An 18,925-nucleotide genomic window follows, 5' to 3' on the forward strand; every position below is an offset into this window, starting at 1 on the left:
AGCACATAAAGTTATTTTTGCTCCTCAGCTCATTGTTTATCTGCACTGATAGAGAGATGTTATATTCAGCAGCAGCGATGTACCTCATCAGTTTTTGCTAAGGATGTGATGGTACCTCGCTGATTTTAAACTAAAAACTGATCCTATGGAAGGTTGTCATAAAAGACTGGCTGAAGTTCAGGCAAAACTGCATTTGCCCTATGAGATACTGTTTGTTTCTATAGGAATGCACAGCTTTGAGATGACATCTGAGCAATTTGACTTGAAAATTCCTAACAGCAATCACAAACCAATTCAGCTTTCAAATGAGTGGAGGCAAGTAGGATACATAAGTTGTCAGTTTTCACAAACTGTACTGCCATTGGGATTTTTCAGACATTAAAATGGAGCCATGGTCTACCTTGACGCACAACTCATCCTTGGATGGATTCTGGGCATTCTCCAGCAATTGATGGCCTGTCCCATCCACAAATGGGCCTCGAGCACAGGGCACCTGGACTCCTGCAGTGAGATGGTCCATGGGTCCACCCCTTCTCTACAATCAGCATTGGTCAGTGTTTTAACAAGTTCCAAATATGGCTTATTAATTCCTCATTATCATCCTTTCCATTTTGAATGCCTTTCTCAGGTTGGACTTTCCCTCTAACGTCTGTCTTTGTGATTTGTTCTCTTAGCTATCTTTATGGCTATGTGCTTTATATAAATCCACAATATAATTGCTTTTGCTTTCTTCTTTTCATCAGCCAGTAGGAGAATACTTTCTGGTGCTTCCAGAAGGTTTCCTCACAACCTTCATCCTTTCCTTGTCTTAGTAAAATTAAGGCTGAATTCCCTTAAACTATTCTAGTCTTCCTAAGGCAGCTTTCCCGTGCCTCTGTATTGTGTCTGATTGGCCATCACAGCTTGTACTTCTCACAAAGTCACTTCAACTTCAAATGATGAAGTTATGATTTGATGAGGTATTAGCGCCAGGGAAATGGTGATATTGAAACTGTGTTTGTCCACCGTGTATTTATCAGGACAAAGTCAGTCACAGTTTTTTAATTGTCGTTTGGTGCTTCCTGGGTTTATACTTGAAGTCGTTTTGGGTTTTTGTGTGTGTGTGTGTAAAAATGGAGCTACTGAATATAGCCAGGGATTTTAAACCAAAGACAAATGGAAATAATTTGCTGCAAAATGGCAGCTAAGAAATTGGACAACTTCTCAATCCCTTATGCCAGTAGTTTGCCTAAGAACTCAGTAAAGACCTTCAAATTTAGCCCAACATGATGAGCTGGTCTAATTCCTAGCCTTTCTCCAATAACATCTTACTTTTATAAACCAGTAATTGGCCTCCTGAATTACCAGCAGTAACTACCAAGGACTGGCAAGGAGCGAATTAATAAGTATCTGTTGTTCAAAGCCTTATTTCTGAGCAAATATGATGCTCAAAAATCAAGGGCTTAATAAGGTTGACTTGAAAAAAGGCAGAATGCAGGCAGATTCTGTGCAAGTTTCCCACACACATCTCTGCCAATGAATCTCACTCCTGACCTCAGTACCCCATGCTATTCCAGTTCTGGGCATCTGTTGAGCACAGTCTGTCAACCATGCTGTGCTGACTGCTTTGGTTTTCTGATGGGAACAAATAGGGACTAGGTGGAAACAATAAAAATCACATTCTTTGAGATTAAGGAAAAATAGCTGTGTTTTGAGGCATTCATTCAAATTATGGATTAGCTTGTCTTTTATGGGTATGTTATACCATGCATATTTAAAAGCAACTCCTAAACAAAAAGTCCTTTACAGAAAGCCAGGTCTACAAAGAAAATATATTTTGGTTTGATTTTGCAATATGTTGTAGGTATCTTTTAATCTTTTACAGTCATAAATTGAATTTAAGAGGTTTAAACTTGACACGAGGAGAAAATTTCACCGTGAGGACAGCCAGGCACTGGAACAGGTTGCCAGAAAGGCTGTGCAGTCTCCATCGTTGGGGTTTTCAAGACCAGACTGACAAACACGCTGAACAACCTGGTCTGATCTCATAGCTGACCCTGCTTTGTGCAGGAGGTTGGACTAGAGACCTCCTGACATCCCTTCACATCTGAATTGTCCTATGATCCTTTTGGGACTTTGTTGATGAGAAAGAATGGTTGATGGAGATATCTGTAACACCTGGAATGGATTTGCTGGCCCATGTGCTGTTGTGATTGTTAAGAGATACCATGGTGCTCATGGGGGAACTTTAAAGGGTGTTTTATTACAACTAACCCACTCATGCCACCCAGTTTCTGCTTAGTTCTATTTCTCGTTATTGATATAAGAAGGACTTAACGAGTCACAGAGCTGACTGGGAATTTCTGATAAAACTTTTTTGTAGCAAAATATGGAAGTGTGTCACTTTCAGTTACATTTTTATTGAGCTATTATAGCACTAGAATTACGTAGAGTTAGAAAATAATTTTCTCTCCTAATCATGATTTTCCCAACAAGGTCTTAGTTTCATTCTGTAGAAGTACAAAAGCAAATGAGGAACCATTTTAAATTTTAATGAAGAGAAATGCCCTTCTTCCTAGGAGTTCATCTGCTTCTATACCTGATGTCTCAGCTAAGTGGCCAGAGCTTCATCCTGTATTACATTACTGTCATTGTCAGAAGGTTCATAGGCTTCAGCTGGTCCCAGTCAGCACTGGCAGTTACACTATAAGTTTCCTGAGGAATTTTCTGCAGTTGAGCTACAGGGTAGCTACTACTGGCTCTAGTTTCTGTGGACGGCCTGTGGTTTACTACAGTGACATCTTGCACTCGATAAAATTAGACTCCTGCACTTTCTTGCAGATTGATAGGTATAAAACTTACACAAAGAACATCTATGACCACAGGACCTTGTACCTGATATTATGTGGTTATGATCTTTGCCACGTAACCTGTATATCTGTTCTGGAGTGCTGGTTCACTAACAGTGACTTCAGAGTAAAATGATGCTTTTTTTGGTCAATGTTGTGTGCATTGTTCTTAGGCTGAAAATATGAAAGATGGTATAGTGAATAGCATCTGAGACCAATAATGTGAATCACTAAGGCATCTGAAGTATGTGCAGAGCATAATTAGTTAATCTTACACTTTTTGATAGCATCTGTTTACTGTGTCACAGAAACAAGTTGCTTGCTCATAATAAGCAACTCATGAGTTACTAAAATTTAGTTATGTCTCACAAGCACACATCTGATACCACAAAACTCAAAGTCCACACTGTGCAACTGAATTGGGCACTTCTACATCACTTTTCTTGTTATGATTTCCTGAGGGAACACTTGTGGCAAAAAGACAACTAATATGTCAAACTAGACAGTAAATTGATTTGTTATGTCAAGCTCATTTAAACCAAGTTTTCTACTACAATATTCATTCAATTTTGTGCAGTTTTTTATACCTAAATCATAATAATGCCAAATTTACAGGGATATTGGCTAGCTGTGCATCAGGTTACATACTCATTGAAGCTGAGGTCCCTGTTCCATGGAATTCAACACAAGCAGAATTCAACCCTAAGAATTTACTTCAAAGCTTTTCCAAAAACTAAAAAGTGAAGAGTGTTTGGAAGGTCCAAAGAAGTGGATACTTACATGATGCAAACTAGTATCAATTAAGTTTTGTCAAGATACAGCAGATTAGTTGGTTCTGAAATCTGAGCATATCACGTGAGCAAACATTAAATTTTCTGCATGTACATATTCCTTCCCCCTACCCACACACAAATTATTGGAAAAAATGTATGTGTTATGTTTCAAAACAAAGAGTTGTATCTATTACGTGATTTTATCCATAGCTGCATCCTAATACAAAAAACTATTTTGATTTCATACCCGCAGGCAAATGCATTTAACTGCAGTGCACTGGCTGAGAGCTCTGTTACACGTTCTGTACTAGGATATAAGGTTTTTAAGAATATACAAACTGTTCACTTGTGGATTCAATCATGGCAGTGTGCCTGGGAGCAGCATTGCAGCCTCTCCAGAGCAAACTTAAATGATTTAGTGTAAAATTTAGACTATAGCACAAATGAAAACTAGAAGAAAAATGTCAATAAAATTGCAAGGGAGAAGTAAAGACCCTTATAGCACTTTGAAACATTAGCAATCTTATTCAGAAGAAATTGCAGTATATGCACACTTCCGCAGCATGAAAGGTCATGAATCTGCCTTCCACACTCAGTTGAGCTATTATATTAAATAAGAAAATTCACTCTGGCTGCAGTCATACTTGTGTACATCCCTGTATGCTTCCCCAAGGGAATATTGGGAGAGTGGAAGGATGTAATACATTCTCCCTCACCCATGTACCCTTGCTAATCACAGCCCTTATTTGCCAAGAAAACAAACAAACAAACAAAGTTGTATTCTTCAGTCATATCAGAAGTATTTTGAGAATGTCAAAAGTAATGCCAAACTGAGCTGAAGTTGCAATTACATACTCCCTTCAACCAGGACGCAAATTTGTAGGCACTCATACCTGGATAGGTATCTGGACCCTAATACTCAAACTCAATGCACGTACTAGTTCTCTGGCATGCCTATGCTGATGCCCATCTGCTAGAGTGGCATTGTGCCACTCACAAGGTAATAACACGATTTCAACCGGAGATAGTTGCCAAGCACAAACAGGTTTGTAAGTTGAGCCTCCAAAACACAGTGCTGTGAAAAATCTTTCCTTGTAAGATCCTCTTGGGAAAACACCCACCATATTATGTCTATATGCATGTATTTGAGTACTCGATGTCATGTCTTTTGACATGAAATATAGGATACACACGATGGAATGCTATTGTTATCCCAAAACATGCAACATTTGTTCTAGGCAGTTGGTGAGACTGAAGAGACAAGCCATAGAATCTCAGCAGCAATTAAGATGACAGTAATAATAATAATACAGAATTAATAATTAGTGGTAGTAGCATCACAACAACTGCATTGCTAGCTGCTCTTGAATACAGAGAAAGTTACACTGCATGTCAAAGAGTTAAAAAAACTGGATATTCATTACCCATTCTCAACCAATCTTGTATCTATTGAATTTTGACTGTAACAAATCTTAAATGGTAATAAGGGAAAATTTGGTAATTTCTGGCCAAATTTACAGACTGGCTGAGGTTGGAAGGCACCTCTGGAGATTATCTAGTCCAACCCCTTTGCTCAAAGGACAGTTAGCTGGAGCCGGTTGCTAAGGGCCATATCAAGCTGGGTTTTGAGTATCTCCAAGGATGGAGACTCCACAGCCTCTCTGTACAACCTGCTTCAGTGTTTGACTACCCTCACAGTAAAAAAGTGAGGGTTTATGTTTAAATGAAATTTCCTGTATTTCAGTTTGTGCCCACTGCCTCTTGTCCTTCCACCAAATACCGCTGGCTCCATCTTCTTTTTGCCACCACTTAAGGTATTTATACAGACTGATAAGACCCCCCTGAGCATTCTTTTCTCCAGGCTGAACACCCCCAGCTCTCTCAGCCTCTCCTCATATTAAAGATGCTCCAGCGCCTTAATCACCTTCTTGAAGCCGATTGGTTGGACTAGCTTCAGTAAGCCCATATCTTTCCTGTACTGGGAAGACCAGGAATTGACCCAGCACTCCAGATGTTTCTCACCAGGGCTGAGTAGAGGTGAAGGATCACCTCTCTCAACATGCTGGCAACACTCTTCCCAATGCAGCCTGGGATGCTGTTGGTGTTCTTTGCCATGAGGATACATTGCTGGTGCATGTTCAACTTGTTGTCCACCTGGGTCCCCCAAGTCCTTTTCTGCAGACCTGTTTTCCAGCTGATTGGCCCCTAGCATGTACCAGTGCATGGAACTATACCTCCCCAGATGCAGGACTTTGCATTTCCCTTTATTGAACTTCATGGGGTTCCTGTTGGTCCATTTCTCCAGCCTGTTGAGGTCCCTCTGAATGGCAGCACAATCATCTGGTTTATCAGCAATTCCTCCCAGTTTTTTATCCTCTGCAAACTTGCTGAGGGTGCACTCTATTTCATCATCCTAAAGTCAAGATAAACAAAATTTATTGCTCTTCCGTCATCCGCTGAGCTAGTCATTTCATCATAGAATGCTATCAAGTTTGTCAGGCACGATATCTCCTTTGCAAATACATTCTGTTTACTCCAAATCACCTCATTCTTAATGTGTCTGGAAATGGTTTCTGGATACATTCTGTTTACTCTGAATCACCTTCTTGTTCTTAATGTGTCTGGAAATGGTTTCTGGGATTATTTGCTCCATCATTTTCCCAGGGATCAAGGTGAGGCTGACTGCCTTGTAGTTTCCCAAATCCTCCTTCCTGAAGATATGACATTTGCTTTCTTCTAATCCTCAGGAACCTCCCCTGATCATCATGACCTTTCTAAGATAATCAAGAGTGGCCTCACAATGACATCAGCCAGCTCCTTCAGCACTTGTGGGGGTATTCCATCAGGTCCTATGGACTTATGTATGTCCAATTTGTTTATATGTTCCCTAACATGATCCTCTGCTATACAGCGTAAGTCTTCATTTCTCCAGATGTTCCCACTGGTTCCAGTCTTACCTGGGGGAAGCATATTTGGCTGGGTTGCATCAGAGACCATCATTCTTGCATTGGAGCTTGCAGAGTGTAGTTCAACTTACTGGAAATACGATGGATGATGAAATAGTAAAATATTTTCATAGTTGAAAAATATTATCAAGCCCAAGGTTATGAAAGACACCTCACTCTACCTCCAGTTTTAGGGTGCAGCTTTTTTCTCAGAATTTTTTTAAAAATACAATCCAGCGGGTATCTTTTAAAGCATGTTGCATTGCAGCATTCACTATTTTAGACTGCAAAAATTACTACAAATGTTGGCAAGATTATATCAAATATTTATAATATTGTAAATATAAATGTGTCAAAAGTTATGAAAAGGAAAGTGAGTGCCTTAACTACTAGATAACCAGCTAGTTATCTAGCTAGCTGATTTTTAGATATAGTCACACACTTAGCCCTTCCTTGCACTTGCTCCTGTGGTTAATTGTGCCTCCTGTAAAGTTAAAGGTTACTAGTAAAAAGTAGGGGAAAGAAAGAGAAGCAGAAGCTGGATTCTCTCTAGTGCTGAATGTATAATAACTGCTAAAGACAATGAGAAGTAAGGAGTTCCGGTTTTTTTCAGAATCAAGTCCTGTCTGCCACAACCCGCTCTTTCTCAATCATCCTTATCGCTCATGGTTGTAATATTCTTTTATCCTATATAAACTTCAGACATCCAAAACAAACGCAATGAGGCACAGGAGGCTGTGATGAAATGAGCTATGCTATTCATAAAAAGATGAGTTGAGAGAATGAACATTCTTGTCTACTCATTTGGGATCTACCTCAGTGTAGATCACATTCAAGTTTGTGAATGTTATCCTGTCAATAAGTCTTCTCCAAAGCTAGTTTTTGCAAGCTGATACAGGACTTAAAAATTTCTATTTTACTTAATTTAAGTGAAAATTAAAGACAAAATAAAGACATTATTTAAACCTTAGTAACCATGGAACATGAAAGGGTGTTATAAATTTGTACTAGTGTATGCATCTCCCTCACTAAAATTCAAGCCACAGACCACTTAGTAACATTGCATCCTTGACTTTTTTCTTCATGAAGACATTTTATGTTTTGAGAGAAGACACAGGATATGCATATCTTCCTTGCATAACCTTTAACGAGGTTTTTAACCAGCAGGGTTCTTTCAGATACTGGCAAGCAAAAGCAGAATTCAAGACTTTTCTACAGTTTTGGTGAAGAAAATGTCATTGTTTGTTCATGGCTCCATCACAGGAAAATTGGAAAAAAACTCCACATATTTTAAGGAAATAAAAAATCTGTGACGGAGGAAAGAGTTACACTGGCCTGAACTAAAGGCTGAGCAGGGCTTGGGAGCAGGAGCCACTCACCATATGCAATAACTGGCTCTCCAGATCTGGAGAAGGCAAGACCTCTGCATTCTTTGTGGGGAACTGGATATAGACACTTGAACACATTTCTGATAGTAGCAACTTTAGATCACTGCAAAGCAAGTGAAAAAAAATTATTTTCAAATAAGAAGTACAGAAAAATAACAAATTAATTTGTTTTTGTATGTAAAATATTATGAAATGCCAAGATTTTCTTGCATATGAAATTTACTTAAATGAAGGACAGAAGATAAATTTGAAGTAAATGATACACAAAGGATGGGTTTTGTCTGACTTCTTGGATCTGTAGACCTGGTCTAACCCAGATGATATCACACATTCCTTTGCCTAACTTGGGTAAAAAGGTATTATTTGTATGTTCTGTAACCTATCTAGAGGGAAAAGTAGAATGAGGATTGTGAAGAATTCTGATTCATTCAAACTACCATGTCAAATCATTAAACAGTGGCTACTTTGGCAAGGGTCCAAAACAAGGAATTCTGCAAAGTTCTTACTAGTACTTAAAATGGAAGAAAGGCATTAACAGAGAGAGGAAATTAGTCTGGGATAAAAGGAAGGGGGGGGGAATGATGGAAAGGTTAAAAGAAAGGGAAAAATGTGATGGAAAATTATTTTGTTTAAAAGCTGGCATTTGGTATTTTCAAAGGGCAAAATGTATTTTTTGTTTTATGACAAATGAATGTAAAAATGTGCATGCTTTATGGCCTAGAGGACAAAACAGTAGGATCAATGTTCTTTTTGTACTCTATGAAGCTTGAGATTAAAGTCCCCACTGATAAACTGAACATTCTTTAAAAGTGACCAGAAGCAAACAGTGTCTGTTTGCTGCGACTTTATTAGAAAGATACCACTGAGAATAGCTAAGAATACTATTTGATCTTAAACAGGTTGACCAAATTATTGCAGTTGGCTCCAGTACATGAGATGCTTTCTGCAAATTATTGTTTCTGGTTATAAACCTTTATAATATCTCAGAATGAATTATGTATGTATTTCATGTTTTCTTTTCTTTTATCAGCCTTGATGTTCTCATTTCAAGTTTCGCCCTAGCCTCCTAATAATGCAATATTGAGGCCATTCAGACACTAATTATGCCTCCATGGCTTTCTTGAAATGACTAAATCAGCATCAGTTCTATAATTATCATTAGCAAGTTTGTATCCGTGCCTCACATCACATGAAAAGCACAACTTTAAATGATTTATGAATATATGCATCTATAACATCGAATGTGCACTTTCTAGTAGTATACGTACAAGAGGCATAGAGAAACTTTAGACATATGCACACCTGTATATATGTTCTCATCTTCACTGAACTCTGCTGTGTATCTTACACAAACACAGCCTGATTGTATAAAAGCTAATACAATATTGTTTTCTTAATAGAGAGATGTATGTATGAGATACCCTCAAAATGTGTATATTTAAGCATCCCGACCATTTAAATAGTACAAAATGTAAGCAACTGTTCATCAAGACAAGCTTTCAGACTTGATGATTTCCTAATTTTTTTTATGTTTATATAAAAGCCTAGCAAGAATGACTGACAGGACAGAAGGAAGTATACAAATGCAATTCCTCTATATTTTCATTGTTTCTCCCTTTGAATTATTGATGTTGCCAGTAGTCATTTGTCAAGAAAACAAATCAAGATACATATACTATAGCATTGCACTTCTGTATGTTTGTAAACAGTTTACTCTGCATAATGCTTATATTTTAAGCAAAAGCAAAAAAAGGAAAATATAAAATAAATAATTTTCCTAATTTTTTAATAAAAAAGATACGAAAAATAATGAACATCCAACATAAAAATAGTACAGAAAGGGAGCCTTGAGTCTTTGAGTCAATTATACCCTACAGAATCATCTGCACACTTGGGAGCTGAGGAACATAAGTAGACATATGCAACACAGTATCCTGTGAGGTGGTACAGCACCTCATAGCCCAGTTTGGTCTCTGATAACAACCATTTTCTGAATTTCCTCCTTCCTCTCCTCCCTCCCAATACAGATTCTTTGTTTTGTATGAAAAGTTGTGCTGATCACTGGTATTTTATGACCTACATTATTACCCTCTAGGTAGCAGAATGATAGTGCCAAACTAATTATTGCATTGTCTAATTTTAAATCCAGGTCTAGCGAGATTAACAACTTGCACATTAATTCTGAGCATCAACAGTGCACCTAACATAATGCAGTTTTAAGTGAAAGAAGCCTGCTCTGAAAACTTTTACATACTTTCCTCTGGATCATCAGCTAATGTAAATTACTACAGCTCCATTGACTTCAATGGAATTATGCCAGTCTTCCCAACTGGATGATTTGGCCTTTTTTTTATTCAGGAAATGTTTCTGGTTTAAGCCATGTGAATGTCAGAGGAGAAAAAAATTATTTCACTTATAAATGTAAGATCTCATCTATGTAAGCCCAGAACATGTCTGTTAAACTCAATGGATTAATTCCAGATTTTTATCCCTGTAAATGAAATCAGGATTGGCTTGGAATGTGCTTATGGTTCCTCGACATCCCCCTCCCACAACACAAACACTCTCAGTATAGAGAAGGATTTTTCAGTTCTTCCTAATTAAAAAAAAAAGATAGAGGAAGAAGGACATTCACAGTCATGGAAAGTGTGAAAACTACTTTGTAGATAGGTAGAAAACCAGACTTGGCAGTGTGTCCTTACTTGCTGTTTCACCCTGCTAATTTTTGTGAAGAAACTTATGTGTTGGAAAAACATAGAAGCTCCCTATATCTGAATACTGTCAACAGTCAGGCAAATTTAGATCTAAAATGTAGCTTCTGATCCTAAAAAAACATTAATTTCATATTATTGAAGAGAGAAATGGGTCCTGGAGGTGTGCTGAACCATGTCCATTTAGCCAGAAAATTAAATAATGAAGTGTGTAGCACAGTGGGTATAAAGTTTCATTTTAGATTGAAAAGCTGCGACTGAATTGAAAAGATTCTTAGACTATTTTTCTGTCCTTTCAGTTGCATGGAAAGAAGAAACATCATCAACAATCCCCCTCCCTGCCTCTTCAGCATAATAACTGGCAGAAAACATTTAATAAAAACATTTAATTCAGAGTATTAGGTCCCCAGAATCAGAATCCTAGATACCCAAGGTTGTGGTACTAATGGCATCCTCTGCATGGCTGCTGAAGGGCTATGTTGACCCCCATGATAATATTGTACGGTACTTTGACTCATGTTTAATTCTGATTAAGTTGTGCAATTGTATCAATTTAAGGTCAAGGTCTTGAATAAATTCTTTTGTGAGAACTATTAGCAGGTCTTTTAAAATTAAAAAGACCCATGTGTCTAATGGTCTTATGAGAATAGAATTACAAACGATGATCTTTAAAACAAATTGTAATTTTATGGATACTTATTAAGAGAATTTATTGTATTGGTAATTTGCTATATCGTAAGTACTGCTGCCAGTTTAGTGACTTGTAACAGAAGAGAATGCAGCGGCTACTTATTACTGTATTTTTGTCCTTGCCTTTGGTATTGTTGATTTGGAGTGGGGAGAAGGTTTCTACAAGATATTTAAGGTTTGTGATCTCTTACCGTGCAGTAAGGATGACCTGCAAGTTGCCATGCTCTGGCCCTGATCCAGCAAAGCACTTAAGTGTGTGCTTAACTTTCAGCATTCAAGTTCCATTTACTGTAATGTGATTACTCATGTGCACAAAATTAAGCACATACTTAAGTACATTGTTGATTGCAGCCAATGCTGTGCATTTAGCAAATTTGAGCTTTCTAAGGAAGTTAAAAGAAGAAAGTACAAGTTAGCAAGATTTAGTTATTACATTACAGGCAGTGGGGAAGGATGCTCTCATTAATAGCACCAAACTCAACTGTATTAAATCGCTTTATTAACTTTGTCTCCTAAGTGAGACAATATATTTCTTGCAATGGAAGAATGTCATATGTAGAACAGCTGTGTTGCTCAGATTATCTGAATAGAGATGTTTGAAGTCTGAATAGTTTTTTCTTTTTCTTCTTCAAAAATGTAAGGTATACTTGTCTGATATGCTGGTGCTTTTGCATGTTGGAAACGTATTTTATTTTGGATATTTGACTAAGGCTCATAAACATGACACTCCTAAAAATGAATCCCTAGCAAGAATAGTTAAAAATGTTTCAGTTGTTTGAAAAGCTTTAGAGAATGAAAAGCTTTAGAGATTACTGCACAGATAGATAGATTGATAATGTTGTTTCATGACTTAAATACACCCACATCAACACTAAAGACAATGTTTAAAACAATAAGAGTCATAAACAGTCTTAATTTTACTATAAAAGGAATTTTATTCCGTGAAGATCAATAACATGGTGTAGGAGTGTTACTTAGAGCAAATATATTTTATAGTAAAATTAAGACAATGTTTATGACTCTTATTGTCATTGTCTTTAGTGTTGATGTGGGTGTATTTAAGTCATGAAACACCATTATCAATCTAACTATCTGTGCAGTCATCTCAAAAGAGAGAAAGCGGGTAAAAGTTTGCTCCTAAAGCAACAGCAAATAAAGCCCTATGGGTATTTTATCAGCCATGCAGATCCTATAGCATGTAATCTATCAGGTAAACTTTTTTCTGTGCATATGTGTGATTTTGAGCAATTCCAGTGTTCTGATAAATGTTTTTCTTTCCTTTGATTCCAAAGCTAATTCCATTCATTTGTAGGGTAAATGAGACATTTTATAATGTGCATTTGGAGATGAGATACAAAATGTTTCTGAGAAGAGCATATAAAGTGCTTGGGAAAAGCACCTGGGAAAAAATTGCAATTTTGTAAGCGTACTATTGTTTAATTTTCACCATTCCACTCCCCCTCCAAAATAAAGTGATTTTTTCTTTCTAGGCACTGACTAAATTAAGTCATTAAGTATTAAATACATTTTTATTATTGGTAATCATTAATTGTAGGCTCTTCCGGTAGGATACTTAAAGTCAAGGTTTCATTGTAAGAACCTTTTTCCAGTTGCTTGTAACTTTGTCAAACATAAACCACTGGGCAGCAATTTTCATGCCAAATATCTGCCTTGGGCTGTTTTTTCAAAACTTTCAGCAAATATGGTCAGCTGTTTCTCAGAATGCACTGAGGGAAAATCTGTTTTGCTCATGTTAAGAAATTTTTGAAATATTTTGTTGACTACTGGCTTGTAGTGGGACTCAGAGCTTGGGAAGGGATATTCCTCTTGTACCGGCCTATGAAGGTCTTCCTCAGTCTGGAGAAATCTGATCCTCCGTAAAATTGTTTGCATATTTCATTTACCAGCTTCTTCAAAGATTCTGTCTGCAGTGTATGTATTCTTTCCTGGGGCTTGCAGATCTGATCAGGACTTGCTCTCAGATTTCTTTTTTCAATTGCCAGTGGTGCTAAATACAAAGAGAATAAAGGTGTTTGTCAGATGTTCTCGGCCTTCTTCCTGCAAATCACCAGACAACATGGAATAAGAAGCAGCTTGACCGGAATGCAGAAAAGGGATACCATCAAGGAAGGGGAAAAAAAAAACAAAGGAAAATGCATTCGGGCACAGGAAAAAGGAACAAGTTAAAGGTCATAAAATGTGACGATGGTTTAGGACAAGGACTTACGAGTGAGACTGGTACTAGATAGGGGAGGGAATGGGAAGGATTGCGATTGAGGCATGGAATCAGGGAGGGAATGAGAAAGATGCTGGCACCAAGGCAGAGATAGTACTTGTAAGGGAAAAAAGGAGTTAGAGACAGGGAAAAGAGAAATAATGTGTTTGTAACTGTCATTCCTGTGCCTTAGTATTCCATTGTCACTGTCAAATGTCTCTGAATCCTACTGGCCTCATGTGGGCACCTCATCTTCCTCTAATTCAAATGAGGAGAGGTTATTTTAAATGAGGAGAACAAGTTATTAATGTATTTGTTAAGGCAAATAACAGGGATTAGTGTGGTTCTTACCCAGTTAATGAACAACACAGTGAAAAATAAAAGAAGACGGAGAACAAAAACCCTGAAAACATTCAACTCCTTCCTACAGTTCCCCAAAAGGGACTTTCTGCATTAAAGTTTGCTTTTTAAAAAATTGAGAAATTGTATTAAAAATGCATTTGCTACCAAAGTAAAAATATTAAGCACTCAAAATTCAAGAAATGCCAGAAGGCATAGGTCTTGTCAGATGTTTATGTGACAAACATCTATATATTGTTCTGTTATACAGGGCACTTGCTAAATGAATATTTTTGTTGGATATTGTGAACAATTTCTCCTCTAGGACTAAAATGGAAAATGGAAGTGACTTCAGAGACCAATAGTTTTGTGACGCCAACAGCATCAAATATTCAGCAAGACTGTAGAGAATGACCAATAAAGGGTTTGGCTAGAAATTTCACTGAAGTCAAGGCGACCCAGTCCCCATTCCACAGAAATGGAAACTAACAAACAAGAGAACAAAAATATTGGAAACGCTATATCTTCAAAACTCCAGAATCTAACCCAAAGAGGTTACAAGTTGTAAAAGTTATCAGTTTTTACACCAGCACAGCAAAGATGCAAAAAGTGCCTCTATGGACAGATGTACTCTATATAAAGTTTTTCTTTCTGACACAGTCAGGAATTAAATATGGCCTATGGTCAAGTGATGTTTTGTGATATTAGGTACTGCCCAGTACCTAAGCCAGCATGCTGTGTGCTAAAGGAGTCCAGGAAGACATTATGTGTTCCTGGCTTAGTCACTGACCTAGGGCTTGGACATGTTTGAAGCTTCAGTCAAACTGTGCAGAACAGCGGTACAGCTAGAAGGGAGGATTTCATCCCTTGCAATCTCCTGGGAAGAAGTGGAAGCAAAATGTAACATTAATATTTGGAATGCATTCCTCCTCTGCGTTTGACCATTGTCCCATTGTTTGCTATAGGGCTTATTTAGGGCACTAATTCAACTGAATGTTAGTTGCCTGTGTGCAGAAAAGAGACAATTACTTCTCATCTATATTTATCAATACTTTAAGGCCCACACAGGTGTCATTGCCTCTTGGAGTCTCAGCTCCAGCAAGCTGAGGCAGCCATTGCACTCATGCTGACACACAAAAAGGCGGTCCTAAAAGCCAGTAAGTGAACCCTTAGCTAAAGAGACTGAGGTTTCTGTGACTGACCACTCCAGTCAGAGAGAGAAGAGGTAGCATTTCCCACCTGATGAGGGAGGCCTGTGAAGGTCTGTCCTGACACACACAGTCTGGAAATGTCCCAGCATGTGGATCTGGAGCCACCTCAGCGGCTCAGTGGGGGTCCAGGTGGTATAAATATCTGATTTAGTTGCCTGAGCTCTTAAACAGGTTGTGCTCCTAACAAAGGAAGAAAATAGCCGTGTGTTCACCAATGACCGCAACTCCAAAAAAGAGCACTTGCAGGCTGTTTATTTAAGCACATCCTAGTAGGGAATTACAGCTGCGGTTGCCCCGCGTAAGGTCTGAGAGTGGGACACTGAAGGGATTCCTCAGGACAGAGGGAGGAAGGCAGGCAGGAGGCCCTGCCCTGAAGGTCTGTACTGCCAGCACATGAGGGGAACACAGATGCTGCCAACTGTCAGCATTAAAAGAACTCTGGCATTGTCTGCCACTTGGAAGCTTGCTCTGATTTAAAAATGAAATCCATGTAATTAATGTAAAGGCACTAAAAACTTTTCACAGAACACCGTTGTTTTCATTATAGCTCTTAAAAACCATTACTAGATATACTAAGTAGTAACTACAAAGTCTGCATGCATCACATCAGCATCCCTGGGAGAACTGATGCAGTAGCGTAGTTAGATGTTCTTGTTCTTTGCTTTCTGGGATTTTTTTTCTATTGTTTTGTTTTGTTTTCACAATTCAAATGGTTTAAATGTTATTAATCTAGATTTGCTGAAAAGGTCTGTGAACCTTTCAAGGAGCCTGGTCTGAGTTTGGAGTTTGTAACAATACCCGAAACCAGGCAAGTTTCATGTGGTTTTGAATTTCATTGTGAACGTTTCACCTAGATGTAGAAATAGGCTCAAAGTAACATTCCCAGTTTGAAAGTCTGAGAATTTCCCATTCAAAAGGATCGGGACTCTTTGGTGGTATTTTAAACAAAGAGTGGAATTCATCCATGTACAGATGAGCTGAACACGGCCTTCACTTCAGCCTAATTCAGACCTCAGAATAAGGACTTAATATGGTGTGTAAGCCTTACGCTGACCTTCTGCACATAGATGAATGTCGACCCATACAAACATATACTGCATGGCTACTGTTTCAACTCAGGCTATTTTAATGTGGCATGAGAAGCCTGAAGGGAAGAAAAATGTAGGTATATAAAATGAAAATACTGAGGTTAATGCAATACTAAGATTGATAAATATATTCTTCACTGATCAGAAAATTTCAAAAGCACTGGTGCTCATCTAATAATGCCTTATGATAGTTGCCATTGTTTTCCTACAACTACAAGTCATGGAGCTCTGTAGTTCTGCAAGAAACTCATCTTTCACTTGAGAGAAAAAGTGCATAGTGCCGTGGTTTTGCAAAAAAAAAATGGGAAAAGGAATCCAGATGTATAAAATAGCAAAGACAGAAAGAATCATTTTTATGTTTAACTATATGATTTTTAAACCAACTTCATGACCTTGGGACCATGACTTCTTATTTTTGGTGCTTGGTGCTGGCAACGCTGGCAGAGGCAATATGCTGTGTTGCAGATTTCAGCATCAGAGACTACTGAGTGTAATATGTATAGTTTGGTCAAATTAGTGAACACCAGAGGCTACCAATGTGCGTGTTACCTGCATTTGGAACAGTTGTCTGCTTGCATTCATGCCAAAGCTGCCACTTAATACCCACGAGCTCTTGCAGAAGGGACGATGGGTGGCTATCTGCACAGGTAATGGGCTGACTCAGGCTATGGGCCCATTGCTTGTAGCCACCCGATGCTGAGGGCAGGGAGAAGGTGTCAGAAGAGCACGCCGCAGACTGGGCCACAGCAGATGTGGTGGTGGGCTTTCTCATCTGCTGGCTGCTCTGGGCGGCTGTCTAAAAGCGATTTCTATAGACTTCTGTTGCTATAGCTATGTTGTGAGTTCTAAAAATAGCGCTCTCTATCCCAATATCCAGTTAAACTGTGTTTTCACGCATGTTTTGTTTTAGTTGGGATATAATGGGGAGCAAAAGCTGTTTTGCTAGTATAAGCTGTATCTGCTCTATCTATGCAGCTCCTTGCTTCAGGACACCTTGTTATTTCACTAGCAGTGCTCTCCTCATGTAGCAGTGCTAGCGTTATCCCTAGCTGTCCAAGCGAGCTAGGAACACCTTCCATAACCTTAATAAGCAGAAGTTTGTCTAGCCGTTTTGCTCTGTCCTTTTATTTCCAATCTCTAGGCACAGCTTTGTCACCTGGGGGGCTCAGGCCTCCCAAAAGAGTCTTCAGCTGGTGAAAATCATTTCGGGTTGACTGAATCACTTCATGGACCACATCAATCAGACAGGCCTTCCGGTTCTTTCTTTTCCTCTTCCATTACCCAGTAGGATATGGACTGGCTGACAGCTCACAGCAGCTTCTGCTGGCAACTACTTCTGAGTTTTATTTAGGCCTACTATATTACTGAAAAGGGAAACAGCCAGGAAACCAGCCCATTCCCGCTCCTCCAGATGCTAATCCTCTGGGGCTGGTCTCCTCTGCCTCCTCCAGAGTCCATACTCCCACTGCATCTTCCTTTTTTACTAAGAAAATTTAATCGGTCCTTTCCACATCCAGGACAAACAACCCTCCCAAGCCATTCTTAACTCCTCAGCAAGACCAGGAAGAGAGGAAGTGAAATCACTCCTGGAGGACCCTAAGCCAGAGGCCAGGAACAGCATCCGGACAGCATGGCCTCTTCCCTGTTAGAAGAGAAGGTAAAAGTGCTCTGATAGTTCCATCAGGTGTAAAACCAGGAATGTAGATCTGTCTCGTGGGAAGCCCTCACTCCCCTTTCCACAGCTGCGGTAACAGGGAGGTGGGCGGGGAGACGTGGCGTGGAGGGAGCAGGGTGCCCATGTGCCCCGGGCACCACGGCGGGCCGGCCACGCGGGACACAGACGGAGAAGGACCCGCTTACGAGACAGCATAACCGGTGTATGAGAGGGAGGGCCCAATTTGTGCTGTGTGGCCACTTTATGCCTTCCCTGCCAGCATAAAGAGGCTGTAAAGCCCGTCTAACAGCCCCCCGGGGAATCCCTCTTATGCAAGGGGAGTCCCCGGCAGCTGTGGGCCGGGGTAGCTGGCTCCCTGCCATCCCCCGCCGAGCCGGGGCTGGGGAAGTGCGGGCAGAGGGAGGTGTGGCTGCCGGGGTCCCTCAGCCATTGCCGGCTACCGGGAATGCCTCGCCGCGGCTGCTAGCAGCCGGGCTCCGGCGGGCAGCTGCTGGGGCCCCCCGAGAGCAGCGCGGGGACGGGGCACGTCTGCGCGGCGCTGGCCGCCGCCCGGGCCGGGACGAGCCCGCCGGCGCGCGGGGCACTTCCACCCCGGCCATTTTCCTCAGGCGGGAGGCGGTGGCGGCCAGCGAGCCCCGACACCGGCCGCCCGGGGACGCGGCGCAGAAGCCGGCCGGCGAGGGCAGGCGCACAGGCGGCCGCTGGCCGAGCCGGGACGCCCCCCGGCCCCAGGCGGGGAGGCCCGGGGCGGCCGCGGCGGAGCGGGGGCGGCCGCGGCCGAGGGACCTCCGCCGCCGGCTCACTGCCCGCCTGCCCCGCGGCCGCGGGCCGCCGCTAGGCCCCGGCCCGCGCCGCAGAGCGCCGCCGCGCCCGGGGGGGAGCCCCGCCGCCACCGCGGGGGGAGCCCGCTGCCCCCGTCCCGCCGCCCCGGGGAGCGGGAACGGGACCGCGGCGCGGGCGCCCCGCCGCCCCCCGCGGGAAGCGGCAGCCCCGGCGCGCAAGGCGGCGGAGCGCCCCCGCCCCCCGCGCCGCTCCCCCTTTGAAAACTGATCTTTGGCTCTT

The sequence above is a fragment of the Aptenodytes patagonicus genome, chromosome 6 (genome assembly GCF_965638725.1).
Source record: "Aptenodytes patagonicus chromosome 6, bAptPat1.pri.cur, whole genome shotgun sequence".
Lineage (NCBI taxonomy): Eukaryota > Metazoa > Chordata > Aves > Sphenisciformes > Spheniscidae > Aptenodytes > Aptenodytes patagonicus.